Source organism: Mesocricetus auratus, unplaced genomic scaffold (assembly GCF_017639785.1).
Source record: "Mesocricetus auratus isolate SY011 unplaced genomic scaffold, BCM_Maur_2.0 Super-Scaffold_100031, whole genome shotgun sequence".
NCBI classification, from domain to species: domain Eukaryota; kingdom Metazoa; phylum Chordata; class Mammalia; order Rodentia; family Cricetidae; genus Mesocricetus; species Mesocricetus auratus.
The window spans coordinates 11,164,128-11,181,765 of record NW_024429212.1 but is presented as its reverse complement, the minus strand read 5'-3'; the positions used below and the strand labels follow the sequence as shown (position 1 = coordinate 11,181,765).

The following is a 17,638-nucleotide window of genomic DNA, read 5'->3' as shown; positions in this document are numbered from 1 at the left end:
TGGTTCCTTCCACAATACTCAAACTGCTATTGCAGCAGTGGGCATATCTTCCCAGGCAGACAAATCCCATCATGAGCACAAAAATCTTACTCATAACTGAGGAGCTATTGGCAATGGTAGCTGCTAGGAGAAAGAGTCACTTTTTCTTTTTAAATGTGTTGTCCTTGGTAAATGAATGAAGCTCCAGGGGATTGTTCCACACCCAAGTGTGTTTGTGAAACACAAGATGGACTACACGGGCTTTAACAACAAAAAATCTCACAAAAGAATAAAACGCAAAGTTGGGTGAGTACGGAGATGTGTGTATCTAAAAGTTGAGGGAGGTAATACATCCAATATGTTGTATGAAATTTTCATATAATTAAGAAGATATCACTTTAAAAATAAAACTGAGGTACAGAAGTATTTTTAGATACTGAAATGCTGACAATTTGAGAATAGGATCCAAATTCAGAATAATGAATAATTTAAAATGGGCCCAAAAATGAATTAATTTCAATGTGAACAAATTAGTAAGACATATAAACAACAATTAAACAAGTCATTTCATGAAGCTTATTTAATCTACATAACAACTTTGTGAGGTTGACATTTACTATTTTAATCTCAGTTTTAAAAGCATCAAAATGAGCTTAGAGGAAATTAAAAAAACAACAACAACAACAAAAAATACCTATCCACGTGTTAAGACTACGGGGAAGCACAGATTCCTGACTGCCTTAGTAATTTCTTTATTGAATGCAGTGGAAGTCCTTTTCTGATTTTTAGCCATAAGGAATTCTGTCTGAGTTGTCTTACTTCAATCCTTGGTATAGGAATACAGAGGCACTAACCTACATCTGCCATTCCTGAGAGACCATGTTTGTATAGACACGCCCCTGATCTTCCATACAAGCCTACTAACATCCCTGCCTGTGGCTGAACAATTATGGCAATCATCATGGTTCATCTCCGTCAGCCTGCTCTCACCTGTCTATTTTGAAGTGATCCCTACAAATGCTCTTGTACCTGAATAGGCGCACAAGCCAGTTCTACCAACTCCTGATCTGTGAACAAAGAAAAGTTACAAGGTTGTTGGTTAAAGCCACTAATTATAAATGGAAGGAAGTAGGATAGTTATAACTAGTTCCCTCACCAATAGAGACATAGACTCAAAACTTTCCACTTCACAGAAATGTTTCTTTCCTTCTCTGATACAAACACACTAAATCCAAATAAGGGTATGACAATGTCATGAGTTGGTAACAAGCATCAGCATGAGCAAATTTCAGATGAGTTAGTCATATATCAAGACAATATCCTTGAAGTAATATAAAATACTGTGGTGTCTAAAAACCAATTGAGCCTGTTAAGGGTAAAATTGGAAGAATTACTAAGAAATAAATTGAACAATTTCAGAGAAAAGAAATTGACAGTGTTTACTAAGCAGTAACTTGTGTGATACTTGAAATCATGGAGTGACCCTAAGGACCAGTTCTTCAATGCCAGAATGGAAAATAAACAGTTTCCTCTCCCTGGGCAATCTTTAAAGGGAATTCATCTCACAAACAGCCCCTCAGTGGATAGGCTTGTTTCAAATCAAGTAACACCAGGTAGCTAGTGGAGGTCTTAAGCTCCTATTAAACTAATTTTCATCAGAAAGTCAAACAAGAGAATTTGATTCTTGAAGCTTAAGGAAATCTGGCCTCATTAGACTTGTCTCTTCTGTTTCTATGTGGATTGTTACTACAGATAAGGCATTTTCAAAGGACTAGCTCTCAAACCCAGGGAGACAGGAAGATTGTAGTAGAGAGCTAAGAGGAGAAATATAAGTAGGGTAAAATCATACAAGAATTGGAACATTGCAATATATCTTGCTACAAAACAAAAAGTGAAAGGAAAATAAAACAAAAACACAATTAAAAGCAAACTCTCAGAAGTGTTGTCAACATAAAGAAAAAAAAACTGTCCATGACTCTGTATCGGTTACTTTCTCAAGAAATGCCCAGAACACAGTTACTTGGAGAGGATTAGCCTGTAACCTCCAGTTCTGGGACAATACCTTGAGCTCCTTCACTTTACTGTGGTCCAAAATCATGAGCAATTTTCTGGATGTCAACTCTATATCTAATTCAAAGCACTACCCATCTCCTATCATCTCTCCCCAGTTTTGACCACATCCTTGGCAAGCCATGACAAAGTAAGACTGACTCTCCAGGCCATGGGAAAACTTAAGCAAAATAATTATGAAGAGCTCATACCACAGGAAGACACCAGCTCCCAACCATTTCCACAGCAGTATTTTTATGACAGATGCAGGGCCAGGTCAATTTGCCTTCTCTGCCTTTCTGTGATTTCCCATTGGCATCGAGTTCCAGAGCTCAGTTATCTTGCTGCTATGACTGTTAGCACCCCACAAGGCCATACTGGAATAAAGCTGTGAGAGATTCACTGTTCTTATGGTTCTTATGTCCAACTTGACCACCTCCCATCTCATCTAGTAGTGGTTTCTAAGAGGTCTTTATTTTTTCTCTATTCAATACATTATCCATTCAGTCAACAACAGCCCTTCCTCTGTCATCCATACATGAATTAGCACGTTGATGAATAGGTAAAACTGGAAAATTATAGAAGATTTTGGTAATATCTGTGAGGTAAAGTATTCACATTAAAACTCATAATCTAATTTGAAAACAATAAAAAGCACACACACAGTATTTTTTGCTTGCTTAACCAAGTTTCTTCCAATAAAATCAGAGGTCTGCTGAAGTCATAGCCCTTTATCTTCTATACTTAACAATTCTTCATGCTTTTTCATTGAAAACATTATTGTTTAACTGAATTTTCAGAGTGACTGTGCCATTGGAATTTCATCTAATGAGTCCTATCAGAATCATCTACCACATTTTGCCTAAGGACACGATTTCCCAGATATTCACATCTCCTCCTTTCACTGGTGGATCTTTTGCTCCTCAATGATATTTAACAAATATGGGCTCCGTGAGATGAGCGATACCAGGGGGTCAGGGATGATGACACACTTAGGTCTTGGCATGCTGGTTTGGTGAATCACTAACTTGAGTCAAAGCACAGAAGCTGATTTGGGGTTGGCAGAGTGTGATCTTTGAAAATTGGAGACTGGACTCATGCTTCAGAGGAGAGAAGGATTAGGGATGAGTTAAGAGCAGTTTAGAGTCTCATGATTTTTCACTTGCATTACACACACACACACACACACACGTTAGACAGGACTTTTGAGAACCAAGGAGGGCTGGGGACAGCCAAAGTTAATGGAGAAGAGCCAGATTTCCCCTCTGGTTTGAGAGAGCTCTGCTGCCATGAGCAGATTTTAGAAGGATCAGGAGACACTGATAGTAGGAAGGGAACCAGGAACAGAGATGGGGATGTAGGGAGTGCAGGAACAAATTAGAACAAAGTCTGAGGGCAGTTATGCATGAAAATATCACAGTGAAGCCCATAACTGTATGTTAACTTTTAAAAAACAAGAACAAAATAGAATAAATTGAATTTAAAATAATCATGAAAAGTTGATTTTTTTTCAATTAAATGTGTTTCTGGGAAAATTCCATGATGTGTTTCTTCCTAAAAAGTATCGGGTAGATGAATAAATCATTCCAGAAACAAAGATTAACACAAACATTGCATTTTTCTCTATTCTATTCACAGCTTAAATCAGTGAAGATTGTAAGTGTACTTTCAAAATGGTTTGTATTAGAGTTAGCACTTAATTTTTGAAACTTAATCTAATTACACTAAGCAATGATTGTACCTTCAGTTATTCAATATGAAACTATGAATGTAGAATATCCTGTATAGATTATTCTTAAAGTATATTTTAGTTCACTTTGGAGACAGGCTCTCCCTTTATATCCCTGGCTGGTCTGGAACTTACTATGTAGATTGTACTGGCCTCATAGAAATCCGACTACTTCTGCCTCCCAAATCCTGGGATTAAAGGCATGTGTTGCAATACCAGGCTTAAAGTGTATTTTTTAAAGTAACAAAAGAAACTATTCTAAGCTTTCTTTGTCTCTAAAGCTACAAAATAATCAGGAAGAAAGAAGTTTGACAATACCAATGGTGTTAACAATCCACTTTCCCAGGCGATTATAATTTTGTCAATGTCACACACAGATAATTTTTAAATTTCAATTTAGGATATGGTAACACTTTGACAAAATACCTTACTCAAACTTATGGGAGAAAAGGTTTCATTTCTGCTCACAGTTTCAAGAGATCTCAGTCTCTCTTAGTGAGGACAGCATGGCCACAGGAGCATCAGGGAGAGGATGTTGAAGGGTTGTTCAGAGTATGGCAGAAGGAAGCAGGCAAACAGGTTGATACCCTCAAACCTCCCTCTCCCTCTGCAGTGACATATGTCTATCAACCTGTTTCTGCCTCCTCAAATAGACTCATAGTAGGGGACCAGGAGGTGAAGTACCTGAGTCTGTTGTGGGACCAGGGGTAGAGGTGTCCGCATGCAAGGTAAAACTTACAATTACACGTTTCAGTGACATTCACTAATGATTCAGTAAGTATGTATTTGAGGACAGCACTGATGTTAACCAGTTTGAAACATAGGTACACGGTGCCCTGTTTATGTTGAACTGGAAATATTTCTTGAGACAAACATATTTTTAAAAACTTCCTTCAATTACTCTGGCTTTTCACAGAGACCACCTACAGATGCTTCTGCAAAGTCATCTTGGCTCAGAAACTACATCAAGAAGCAAAAAGAAATATTTCCCTGACATTAATGGGTTTACTTTTTAAAGGAGAAATTAGAACTCTTTCCAAATATGTAGAAATCCATTAAAAGAGGTTGCACGCCAGCAGCAAGACTCACTTTATAGTATGGCTCCATTCTTCTTGGCTGTTCTCGCCATGGAAAACTAATTTCTAATTAGACTGAACACAACACAAGGTCTTCAGCACATAATGACTACACCACTTCAAATTTGCCACCGGGCTCTTACAGCAAATCTACCCAGTGGGACGAGGAAGCAGGCAGGGCCAAGGCAGCAGCCGTCAGCCTAGCTTCATCCTAACACCAAGTGCTTTCAAAATACCCTGCACCTCTACCGTCATAGGTAAACATTTTATCTCTCTACTTTTAATGGCATATAATTTTCAGCCTTTGATCTCAGGTAATTTAAGGTGTGGTGAGATGGATTTTGGCAGAGCAAGCGAGGGAAAAGCAAGGTTTAGCACTTTGGTTCCTGGAGATTCACATCCCAGACGTGGGCTTGGCAAGCCCGGGGCCTGTGTAGCCAGTTCGACTACAGGAAATAAAAGAGGTGCTATTTAAAGAAAAGAACTTGGGTTAGAAAGGAATCACTGCTGTAAAAGATGTGCAGCTCACATTGCCATATGGGGATCTTGGAACGTTTCCCATGTATATTAGCTGTATTCTTGGCACTTGGGGTTGCTTTTGGCTCAATGGCATGCAACTGCTGCTTTGAAGCTTGAAGGTAATGCCATGTAGCCACACCTTTGCACAAAAAAGGAAAGACATTGAAAGCTTCAACAATAAGACCTGTTTGCAAAGCTCAACTATTTCATCGGTCTTGGAGTTCCAGTCTATAAATACATACTCCACCTTGTATTTATACCATGAGGTGGTCATGTTGAGCATAACCAGAATTTGAGACAGAAGCTTCCATTGGTTTGCATAGGCAGTGAAAGGAAGATTGCTTTGAAATTTTCGTAAAACAAACTCAGTATCAATTCCAATGAACTGGATGATGATGCAATATCAGGTAGAATTCTGTACAACCACACAAAAATAATGTCTCAGTGAGTCCAACACCCAACAGCATAACAAGCACCACCAAGTGCAATATGCATAGTAATTGCTTTATGTTTTTATTCAGAAGATGATGAACCTGGGCACCCAGTGTTGGGATCACTTACTGCTCTTGGAGAAAACCTAACATTGGTTCTCAGAACATATACTGCCACTCTCAGACTCCTGTAACTCTAGTTACAGGAAATCTGATGTCCTCCTCTAGCCTCCAGGGGCATAGCTTGTGTGTGATGCAGATGCATCCATGCAGGTAAAACATTCACATGTAAACTAAAGATAATAATCTAAAAAAAAGTTTAGAATGAAATAGCAACCAGATTCCACAGACTAGGGACCATTTTTAGTTTGGGGGATTGTTTTAGTACTTTTACACTATGGCCAATGAACATACAAAGTAGATTTTTTTCATACTAGATATTTTATAAATTGTGGAATTTTAAATGTTTGTTTCAGAAACATCAGAGTCTAAACTCAAGGGGTTGGCAGACTACAAGACTTGAGAAGTTCCATCTTGGACACTTCGAACTCACAGGGTAAAAAGGGAGAACTCTGCTATCTTCAGCTCTTATAAGGGTGCCAGTAATGTGATGAATACTACCTGCTCGTCACCCAGTCACCTTCCCCAAGCTCCAGTCTCCTAATTACCATGGTCATTCTATTTCACTATCTGAATTTTAGCTGTACTCTTGGCACTCGGAGCTGCTTTTGGACCAAAAATGTGCAACTCCTGCTTTGCATCTTATACTTAATTTTTTCCAATCATAAAATTATTTTCTTCACTGCAACATGATCAATATTTCAGATAATGAAATAACATAATTCTTTTCTTATCTATTTTTGTATTAGATAATTCATTCAAAATGACCTTTTTTCCTCTTATTACTACAAAGAAAACAAAAAAAGCCAAAGTGTACATTTCCCTCTTATGTATTTGTTACTGTTGACATTTGATAACTATGGATTATAATAGCTATAAAGCATAAAGTATGATTTAAATTATATTTTATCTTCCACAACCTGTGCAATATTTCTGATTTGTTGAACAACAATTTTCTAATTTTTCAAATGTCACGATTAGCTATTAATAAATGGCTCTATATTCAAGTACAATTTGGATTTTAAGTGTGTATAATTTCTTGACTATTAATACACTTGAATGTGATTGAGGTCATTTCCTTAGTTGATGCTCCATTTTCCAGAATGTAGTTTTCCTTGCTTAGTTTCTCAACATTTTGTGAAAATGCATTATTTAATATATCATTTTTATGCTAAAATATTACTTATATATTTATGTAATATTATTATAATACTATTTACATAATTTTTTTAGAATTTCATATTTGTATTTAATATAGTTTGCTCATATCTACCCATCACCCAATCAATAGTTTCATGCTTTGTCCAGTTCACACCCTACTATTTATCCATCAGGTATGGGTAGGCCCCATGATCCCTCTCCCATACAAGGTAAAAGTTGACTGGCTTGACCTTGGGCAAGTCTGGTGTATCCAAACATTACTGTTTTCTATCCACAAATGCGAAAGCCACATCATGTCCAGGAAATAGTGTTTCTCTGAAGCACTCTTCCCTACCTTCTGGCCCTTACACTCTTTCTGTGTCTTCTATCTCATGGTGTAATACTGGTTTGTTTGCAGTTACTATTGAAACAATTTTGCATGTTGTAAACAACAAAAATGACATTTCTTCTTCTTAAACTTCATATTTTCTTTTTCTCTCATCTTGCAAGTAATATTTATTGTCTTACAATACTGAATATAGATGAATTTGCAAATGTTCTCATCCCCTTAATGATGCACGGCTGATTTAATTTACTAGGTTTAGATTTACTCACTTTGCATACATAGTGAAACTAATATTGATAACAGTTTTCCTTTCTTTTACTATCCTTATGATAATTGACACAAAGAGGCTGAAGCAGTGGCTCCGAGTTTAAGAGCATTTGCTGTTCTTGATGAATACCTGGGTTCAAGTCCCAGTACCTACATGATGACTCACAGGAACTGTATGTCCAGTTCAAAGTCTTCTGATGTCCTCTTCCGGACTGCTTGTGGTGTTCATACATACAATAAAAAGACTCTTACAAATTAAATCTTAAAAAATAACCCACAGAAGATCATACCAGACATCAAAACTCCACAAAGTTCTGTATTCATTAGCATGTATGTAAAACAAATTATGTGCATATACATAGGCCCTTAGTATATCTGCATATATACATATGCAAGATTTGATGTCTTGCAAGAAGTCTTTACAGAAGGCATATAGGGACGAATTTACTCAGAGAAAATTTTGACTACTTATGTAAGCTTTTGAATTGGCATGGGACTCTAGTTTTCCAATATGTCTTGAGTAACATATATTTAGGAATTCATCGGTTTAATCTAAAGTTTCAAGTTTATTGGCATAAGTTTTGTAAAAAAATCTTTATTTTCTTTCTTGGGTGCACAACATTTAAGTAGTGAGTTTTCTACTTCCAAATATTTGTGCCTCTCTTTCTCTTTGTTCTAACTCACCCTTCTTGTGCCAAGTCTGAGTCTTTTCAAGGAGCCAACTCTTGGTTTAACTGGTCCCTTTCAGTACAAGTTCTAGTTTGTTATTCATGAAACCATGTTCTCACATTTGTTATTTGTTCTTTCTACAGTCTTCTGATTCATTAGGTTCCAATTTCATTGCTGTTTAATTACATTCACTTACTTGAGTATACGTGTGAGAAGGTGCTTGAACACATGCGAGAGTTCAAAGGATAGAGGCGAGGAGTTAGAAGTACAGAGTGCAGGAGTTGACTCTAGCATGTAGATTCTAGAGATTGAACTCTGGTCATCAGGCTTAGCAGTAAGCAGCCTTACCTACTGAGCCATGCTCCTAGACCTTGTTTCTATTTTGGATTTCCATAACATTGACTTTACAGTGAGTTTTTAAAAAATATTCAATTAATTCTTTAAGAATTTCTTATGATGTATGTTCATCATAGATACCCATTCTTAACTCTTTCAATGAAAGTTCTCTGACAGGTTTGAGAGCTGCAATAATATACTGGTGGAGACAGAAGTATTTAGATGACACTTTGATACTATGTTCATTTAGCAAAATAATAGTAATAGGCTTAGCCCTAAGAACTTTGATCTACCAAATATTTGCAGAGCCAGCCACGTGTTTCCTCCTGTGAAGAAGTCCTTATGTCAAATTATAATGTTACTGGTTGCTCCCATAATATTATGACATGATTGCAACCATAGCAAATATTACAGTATCAATCATTGCTGCTGGTCAGTTGGTTAAGACTGTTGAAGACTCTCCCCTACCCCAGCAGCCTGCATAGCACCTTCCAGTACTATGATAACTGGCCAGCAGAAAGAAAGCTTCCTAGTCAGTATAATTTTATTTCTTTGTGCTCCATGACTAATATTCATGGCATCTTTGGCAACTCGGTCTTACTAGTAAGTTCTTTGGGGGAAACCAAGAGCAGTGGTAAGAGCCCAGAACTGCTCTGGGAGTTTCCTACATATCTTTGACCAGCAACTGGAGAGGAGATAACCCCCAGTTTCTATTTCGCAATGTATGACTTCTGAGAGGAGCATTTCCTTTGTAGGGCAACTGCAATAATCCAAATCAACTGTTTTATATGAGAGATAGATGCTAGACAGACAGAAGGATAGTTTATGTAGCTCAGAAAACAGTAAGTTTTCAAAATGAAATCTTTATGTGTTGACTTTGCTAAACTTCACTGAAAGATAATCACCAGAATTTCCCAGAATTCTCTTCACCAAAAATTTCTAGTAATGGCAGATTCTCCCAGCAAACTCTAGTGCCAGTCTTGTAGCATACATGCCCCTTAGAGTTATTTTTATCAAACTCAAGTATAGGGTTTTGTGGTAATATATTATTTATGACTTATTAAAGCTCACCTGAGGATTCAGAAAGCAAAATCAGCCTCAAGAGATCAGGCGGTGGTGATACACATTTTTAATTCTAGTTCTCAGGAGACAAAATAAAATGGATTTCGCTGAGTTAAAGGCCACCCAGAATAAAATATCACAGCAGGTTTTTTCTATAAATAGCATGTAAAATGAACTGCCTCAAATTAGTGGATGTTTTTTTATTGACCAGATGGATTCTAGTTAATAGTGAAGATCCTGATTCAAATCAGAGACAAAGTACCCCTAAACATCAGATGATGAGTGGCTGCTGGGTCTGTAAACTCTTTCACTCCTGACTTCCATCTGTAAATTGGAAATTTCACTCAGGCTGTCTGCAACTCCTGCCTGCTTCTTTTTCTGGTCTCCTGACCTAACATCTCTAGTTAAAAAAAAAAGGCAACCTATTTTAAGGATCATTTGGGGATTATGTTAATACTCTCTATTTAAAGTTACATCATGCAAACTTAATTTACCCATCTAAACTAAACTAGTATCTGCTAGGTGGTGGTGATGTTGGTGGCCCACACCTTTAATTTCAGCACTCTGGAGGCAGACACAGGTGGATCTGTGAATTCAAGGCTAGCCTGGTCTGCAGAGTGAGTTCCAGGACAGCCAGGGCTACACAGTAAAACCTTGTCTCAAATAAACAAAACAAAGCAAAATAAAATAGTGTTATTCTAAAAATGGAGTGGCATAAAATCTATATTTGCACTTGTTTATAGCATTTACTCTATTAGATACTCAAGTGGAAGGTATCTTAGCTATTTGTTTTTATTTCCCCCGTGAAAATTACTATTGATACCTGAATGTAGCAAATTCATTGCTTTTCTATTGAATAGTTTGCAATTTTATTCTAATAACAGGAAACAAATCACCATTTTGGGTAGAGCCATAGGCTCATAATTATAGCAATTTGGTGAACGAAGACACTAGTACATTCAATATAGGATTATGTGATTTCTCATTAGAAATTAGTGATTAGAATATTTATCATCTTCGGATAAAACTTTCTAATCCCTTTCAGTTCTCTCATCACGCATTTTCTCACAGGGAAACAATAACAAGCTGATTCAGTATATGGCAAAGCAATTCACTCTCTCTTCTGTCTCAATTACTTCCTATGCTGTATTATACGTAATTTCTTTTGTCTTCTTCTAGCTCACTGGTCCTGTCTTCATTCATCGTCATACACTACTGTTTTTGTGTGTTTACCTTTAGAATTCCCGAAAGCTTATTAATACAATTCTTTTCTAACAGTTCCAAATATCTCAGATCACCCTGTGCACAGTGTCTTATTTCTTTGCATATGACTCCTCTTCCCCAAAACCCAGGACAGTGTTCATAGACAGTGTTCAGTCTACTGTTCATTAAGTTGTTGGATTTTTTGTCACTTTCCTGCTCACAGAGCAGTCATACAGGAATCATCTACCTGTATCTGGTTAAGCTGCAAACAAGGTGCATCCCACGCTTGAAAATTAAGCCTAGGATGATGTTGCCCTCTCCCCCCACCCTTTCTGTTAAGTGACTGATGCTGCCTCCGCTACATAGGAGTGAAGCACATTATCAAACTGAGATCATCTTCAACAGAAGGTCAAGGATTGAAGGAAGACTTTAATTCCACAGGGCAATGTGCATTGGAGCTGAAAATCCCTTAGTTTCTTCTGGTTCAACTTACCTGAATGGGAGATTCCTACATTTTCAGCTTAACTTAGATAAAGTATTCTATTATGTTACTCAATTCGGAGGGCTTTAGGCAACAACTTCTATCCTTCAATCTGATAAATCACTCAGTATAAAAGTTCATTTTTTCTGAGTGGAAAACTAACCTCCAGACAATTCTCATCTTCAATTTTCCTTCAATTCTGTCTCGTCATTATTTCATACCATTCTACCTTAAACTATTTAAAATGGAACATCCTTCATATTTCAAAGCATGAATACTTCAGAATAAATAAATAAAAACAGGATTACATGGTGAGGAAAGACAGAAGCAGTTTGTACTGGTAACACATGGCCCCATGTAAGTTAGTCCAACACAACCATTTACATATGTTAAAAGTAGAGCTATGAGAATACAGACTAAGAAGAGTTAGTTTCCCAGACCAATGGGTATAAGCATACATCCTAGTCTTTGGAAATCTTCTGGTGTTATAAAATTGTATGCAACTACTATAAAATCTGGAATATTTATTTTTATTATTTCTCCTCCATTATGTAATCCAACACTCTCACATCTTTCCTTGATATAGAAACTTATCAATGGGAGAAGCATTAGAAGAACCACACGATAGAAAGAATAGAGAGAGTATCAAGGTCTTTGTGATATTTCATATGTATACATCTGAAGCTTAATGTCTAAGTTGCAGACAGGAAGAATGTTAAGAGATCAGACAATTAAACAGTGTCAGTATTTAAGCATCTGTACTGGCCTGCCCTTGGAGTCTTGATAGGACACGCCCTCAGCTGTTGCCACTAAGAGCACCACCTGTGCCTATTCAATATGTTCCCTTTTAAAAGGGCCCTGCCCATGTCCACCTCCCATCCTTCTATCTTTCTCTCCCTCTCTGTCTGTCTGTTCCTCACCCCTCCCCCTCCCTCTCTGCTTCTCTTACCTCTTACTTTTCCTTTCTCCAGAGGTGGCCTCCCCCCTCTCCTTTCCCCTCTTACAATTCTTTCCCCTCATAAAAAAATCTCCTCTTCTTGAACTCTGTCACATGATGTCTTCCTCTCATATGCCACTTTTGTAAAATTACAACAAATAGAGCAACCAAAGCATCATATTTTAATAAGCTTGCCAGTGTCATGACTGTAATAACTGTAGTTATTTTGAATCAATAGGGAATACTGGATTTCAGTCGCTGTGATAACAGCAGCAAACCCAATATGCAAGACAGCTTCTAAATGAGCAATGACAGAGTAGCCTACACACATTGGTATGGTGGAGAAAGGGACAACTTACATCCTGAATCAATCCCATGCCATTTTAAACTGAGGGATTCTTTGTTTCTCAACTTGTTCATTATTTTCAGACCATGACCAATAAGGAGTAACTAAGACTCAGGAAAGCAAAAACTTTGGAGGCTAAGCTATCATAATGTGATTATTAAAAAGCAAAAAGGAATGAAAATTCTGTTCAGCAAATATCTCCTGTATCATCTTGTAAATACAAATGTATACCACATAAATACTGTAAATAAAGATAAACGATTGCATTCAAAACACCCATAGAAAGGTGATCAGATTTATTTTATTTACTTTTCCCTTCCTGCAGGCCATGAAGAAGCTGATCCCAATCAATGTGTTTTAAGACCCCGCCCCCAAAGAGGGATTATTAAAGTGTGGGTACCAAAGAAAGCTATATATGAACAGAAGTAGATGAAAGTCTCTCTTGACTCACTACAAAATCTTGTTATAAAGTCTTGACTTTATCTTCCTTCTAGATGTTTATCACCAACACATTGTGAAGCATAATTCTCTTTTTTTTTCCTTTTTCTGAGACAGGATTTCGCTGTGTAGTTTTATAGACCAGGCTGACCTTGAACTCAGAGATTCACCTGCCTCTGCTTCACAGGTGCTGGGATTAAACAGTTTTCCTTATACTCAGAGATAAAAATGTAGCTGTCAATCCTCATAAAAGAAGTTGCTCCAATATTACCAAAAGCAATCTACAGATGCAATGCAATAAATTCAAACACAATTCTTCAGACCTGGAAAAAAACAATATACAGCTTCAAATGGAAAAACAAGAAAACCCAGGATAGCTAATACAATCTTGGATAATAAAGGAACTTCCAGAAGTATCACCCTTCCTGACTTCAAGCTCTACTCTAGAGCTATAGTAATAAAAAACATCTTGGAATTGGCCTAAAATCAGACATGTGGATCAATGTTATTGAATCGAATACCCTGACATTAATCCATACACCTACGAATACATTATTTTTAACAAAGAAGCCAAAAGTATACAATGGAAAAGAGAAAGCATCTTCAACAAATGGTGCTGGCATAGCTGGGTGTCAGCAGGTGGAAGAATGCAAATAGATTCATATCTACTGTCCTGCACAAAACTGAAGTCCAAGTGCACCAAAGACCTCAACATAGATCCAGTTACACTGAACCTGATAGACGAGAAAGTGGTAAATATCCTTGAATGTGTTGGCACAGGAGACAACTTCTTGAATATAACACCAGTAGCACAGATCCTGAGAGTCGCAATTAAGAAATGGGACCTCCAGAAACGGAAAAACTTTTCTAAGACAAAGGACACGGTCAATAAGTCCAAACAGCAGCTTACAGAATGGCAAAGGATCTTCACCAACCCCACAACTGGTAGAGGGATGATCTCCAAAATATATGAAGATCTCAAGAAACTAGACATCAAAATACCAAATAATCCAATAAAAAAACAGGGTACAGATTTAAACAGAATTCTCAACAGAAGAATCTCGAATGACTGAGATACACTGATTGCCATTAGAGAAATACATTTAAAATGACTTTGAGATGCCATCTTACACGTGTCAGAATGGGCTAAGATCAAAAGCACTAATAACAGCCTATGTTAGAGAAGATATGGAGTAAGGGAACACTCTTCCACTTCTGGTGGGAGTTCAAACTTGAGCAATCACTTTGGAAATTGGCATGGCATTTTCTTAGAAAATTGAGAATTAATTTACCTCAAGACCCAGCTATACCAATTTTAGGCTTATACACAAAGGATTCTCAATCATACCACAAGGACACTTGCTCAACTATATTCTTAGGAATGTTATTCATAACAGCCAGGACCTGGAAACAACCTAGATGCCCCTCAACCAAAGAATGGATAAAGAAGATACAGTACATTTACATAATGGAGTACTACTCAGTGGTAAAAAAGCAATAAGGCGGGAGGAATATGGCAGTTCATGAACACCTGAATAGAAAGAATATCAAATATTTAGTTGAGGAATACTCACACAATGAAAGGTAAAGAGCCACCTTGGTCTTCTGCCCTGGAGGCGCAGGATGCTGCTCTCTCTGGTCTCAGACCACCACCCAAGCAAAAGAGAAACCTGTATCATGAAAAATAAAAGACCCAGTAATTGATATTGGGATTCAAGATCCAAGATGAATATAATAAAGGCAAAGCAGCCTGCTACTAGCTTCTTCCTTCTACCTCAGACTGAAAGGCTGATCCTTTCTCCAGGATCTCTCACCAAGCCTCAGACTGTAACTTCTCCTCAGCATGGCTGGAGAAAGAATGTCTCTAACTCAATACTGAAGAACCTGCTTCTATTTTTTATAACTCTCTAATGCAGGGATTACATGTGTGTGATCTATTACTTCTTTAGACTGTTTTAATCTCATGCTCTTGGGTGGCCTTGCGCCCAGAGGGATCCTTCTACCTCTTAATCCTGAGTCCTAGCTTCTGGCTGCTGTGTGTGCCTCGATTATACGGCTTGTGGCTGACTTGCTTTATGAATCCTCAGACAAGCTTTGTAAGTCATAAATAATATATCACTACAGAGACCCCCCCTCCTCTTCCTTTTAAGAGATCATATCCACACACCTAAGCTACTCCCTAAGACTGGTATCCCAAATCTATTGGTGGAACAAATTCCCACTACACTATGACACCATGAAGTTTGTAGACAAATGTCTGGAACTAGAAAAAAATCATCCTGTGTAAGGTAACCCAGATCCAGAAAGACAAACATAGTATTTAGTCACTCCCAAGTAGAAATTAGCGGTAAGTAAAGAATAACAATAACCAGGCTATAATCCACAGCCCCAGATAAAAGTAAGAAATAGGGCCCAAAAAGGGATTCATGGATTTCTCTGGGTAGAGGAAATGGATGAGCTCTTGGGTAAACTGTGAATGAATTGAGACAAGGTGGGGGGCATGAGGTGTTGGGTTGGGTGGGTTTGGGACAAGACAGACAAGGAGAGTAATAAAAGAAATGTCTTGCTAAAGGGAACAATCTGGGGGTTAATGAGAAACCTGGTTGTTGTTTTCCTTTTTTAATCGTTGATGCATTTTGAACTACAGCTATCCTATCAGCAACTGCCTCTCTGCTGCAACCAGAAACAACCAGGTTGCAAGAGCTTAAGCCTGAGGAAACTCTGTTCCCTCAGGTATGGACTCTTTCAAAGCTACTGAAAAAAACTTATTTAAATCCCCGTCCCCCTAAAGAACTCAAGATTCAAAGGTTGAGGTAGAATTATGCTTCCCAGAGAGGCCGAATAGCAAGCAGCTCACCTGGCTCACGTACTACAGTCTCCCACGAAGTTCTCGTGCTTTTTCTTGGCCCTTCTTACAAATACTTCTCCACCTGGCTCCTCCCTTCAACTTCCTGTCAGCTAGTTGCTGACTCAGCCTCCTGACCACAGGTGAATTTCATTTAATCAAACTCATATTTGCATCATTAAATAAGTGTTCCAGAGCATAAGCAAAAGTAACACACCTTAAAACAATATTCTACAACACCTGGTACCTTGGAAACTCCCAGGAATCCACGAGGATGACCCCAGCTAAGACTCCTAGCAATAGTGGAGAGGGTGTCTGAGTCGGCCTTCTCCTCTAATCAGATTTGGCCCTCTGCGAGTTGGTGACAGTTGGGTAGCTTGGTATGTTTGTGGGGTTCCCAGCAGTGGGATCAGGACCTGTGGCTTGTACATGAGCTGGTTTTCGAGAACCTATTCTGCATGATGGGATGCTTTGCCTAGCCTTGATGCATGGGGAGGAGCTTGATCCTGCATCAATTTGATTTGCCATACTTTGTTGACTCCCATTGGAGTCCTGCCCCTTTCTGAATGAAGATTGAGTAGGAGTAGATAAGGGGCTGCATGGGAGGGGGGGTAGGAAGCGAGAGGAGAGATGGGAGGGAAAACTGTAGTCGATATGTAGAATAAATTAAAACTTAATAAAGATATATATATATAAAGAAAGTTGCTGCCTTCAGCAAATAGAGGTTACTACATAGACCTACAACTGGTACAAATAAAGAAAATAAGGAACCCTGAGGTTGCCAACCCTACCTGGAATATCTACATCTCAGGGAGCATCATGGAATTGGGGGCTATAATAAGAGACAGAAGACCAGGATACCAGCTAGGAGATAACATCTTCTAGACATGACAGGGAAGCTCTATCCATGATAGCTCAACACTATGATTGTGTGCCTAAAAAAAGACCTACAGAATGACCACACCTGTCAACATGCCTATGTGGATGAGGAAATTTCACAAGCCCCCACCCCATCCAACCCCTAGATGAAGAACTACAATCAAGGGTTGCTAAGAGAGGTGAAATCACTTGTCACCTGGAATGAGTCATCCTATGGGTCATCCAATCTCAAACAGATGTATATATGCGCAACACTGAGTGGATTCAATAGGTTGTGTGTGAATAAATGCATGACAATAATAATTAATTATTGTTGAGGATGTCTTAAATTTGGGAAGGAGTGAGGGAAACCCACAGAAGATACAGGGGAGAGGAGGGAGTAAAAATGATGTAAACACAGTACTTATACATGTAATTCTCAAAACATTTTAAAATTCCAATTAAGAATTCTCTGGAAAATTATGAGCTAATAAAATGTTATTTAAAATGCCTCTGTTTCAGAATTATTCTATCTAGCCTTGTGTAAAATGCCTTGTGTTCACCTATAGCCTTCACTATAGCCTCATGAAGAGAGTCAGCATTTCTGCTTTTTTGGTTAAATGAGCTGAGCACCCCAGACTTGCACAGCAATACCCAGCTGTGCGGACTTAAGGTGCACATCTAAAGAACTCAGAATCTGAAGGCAAAAGGGAACTCAGATGTGACAGTGAGATAAATGGTCACTCAAATCTCTCTTTCACCTGTTTCCTAGGCTTCAAGATAAGGCATGCACAAGTAGCCAAAGGA

The 17,638-nt window shown here is 38.1% G+C and overlaps 1 long non-coding RNA gene across 4 annotated transcripts in view; it reads right to left on the bottom strand.

Moving 5' to 3' along the window:
- The window catches only part of LOC110342271, a 79,204-nt gene extending 63,157 nt beyond the window's left edge, over window positions 1-16,047 (bottom strand). For all 4 annotated transcript variants that reach the window (XR_002384299.1, XR_002384301.1, XR_002384302.1 and 1 more), the window contains exons 1-2: window positions 15,986-16,047; window positions 14,703-14,798 (exon numbers count right to left, since the gene is read on the bottom strand). This is a non-coding gene — a long non-coding RNA (uncharacterized LOC110342271). The remainder of the gene's footprint in view (window positions 1-14,702; window positions 14,799-15,985) is intronic.
- Window positions 16,048-17,638: the final 1,591 nt, after the last annotated feature.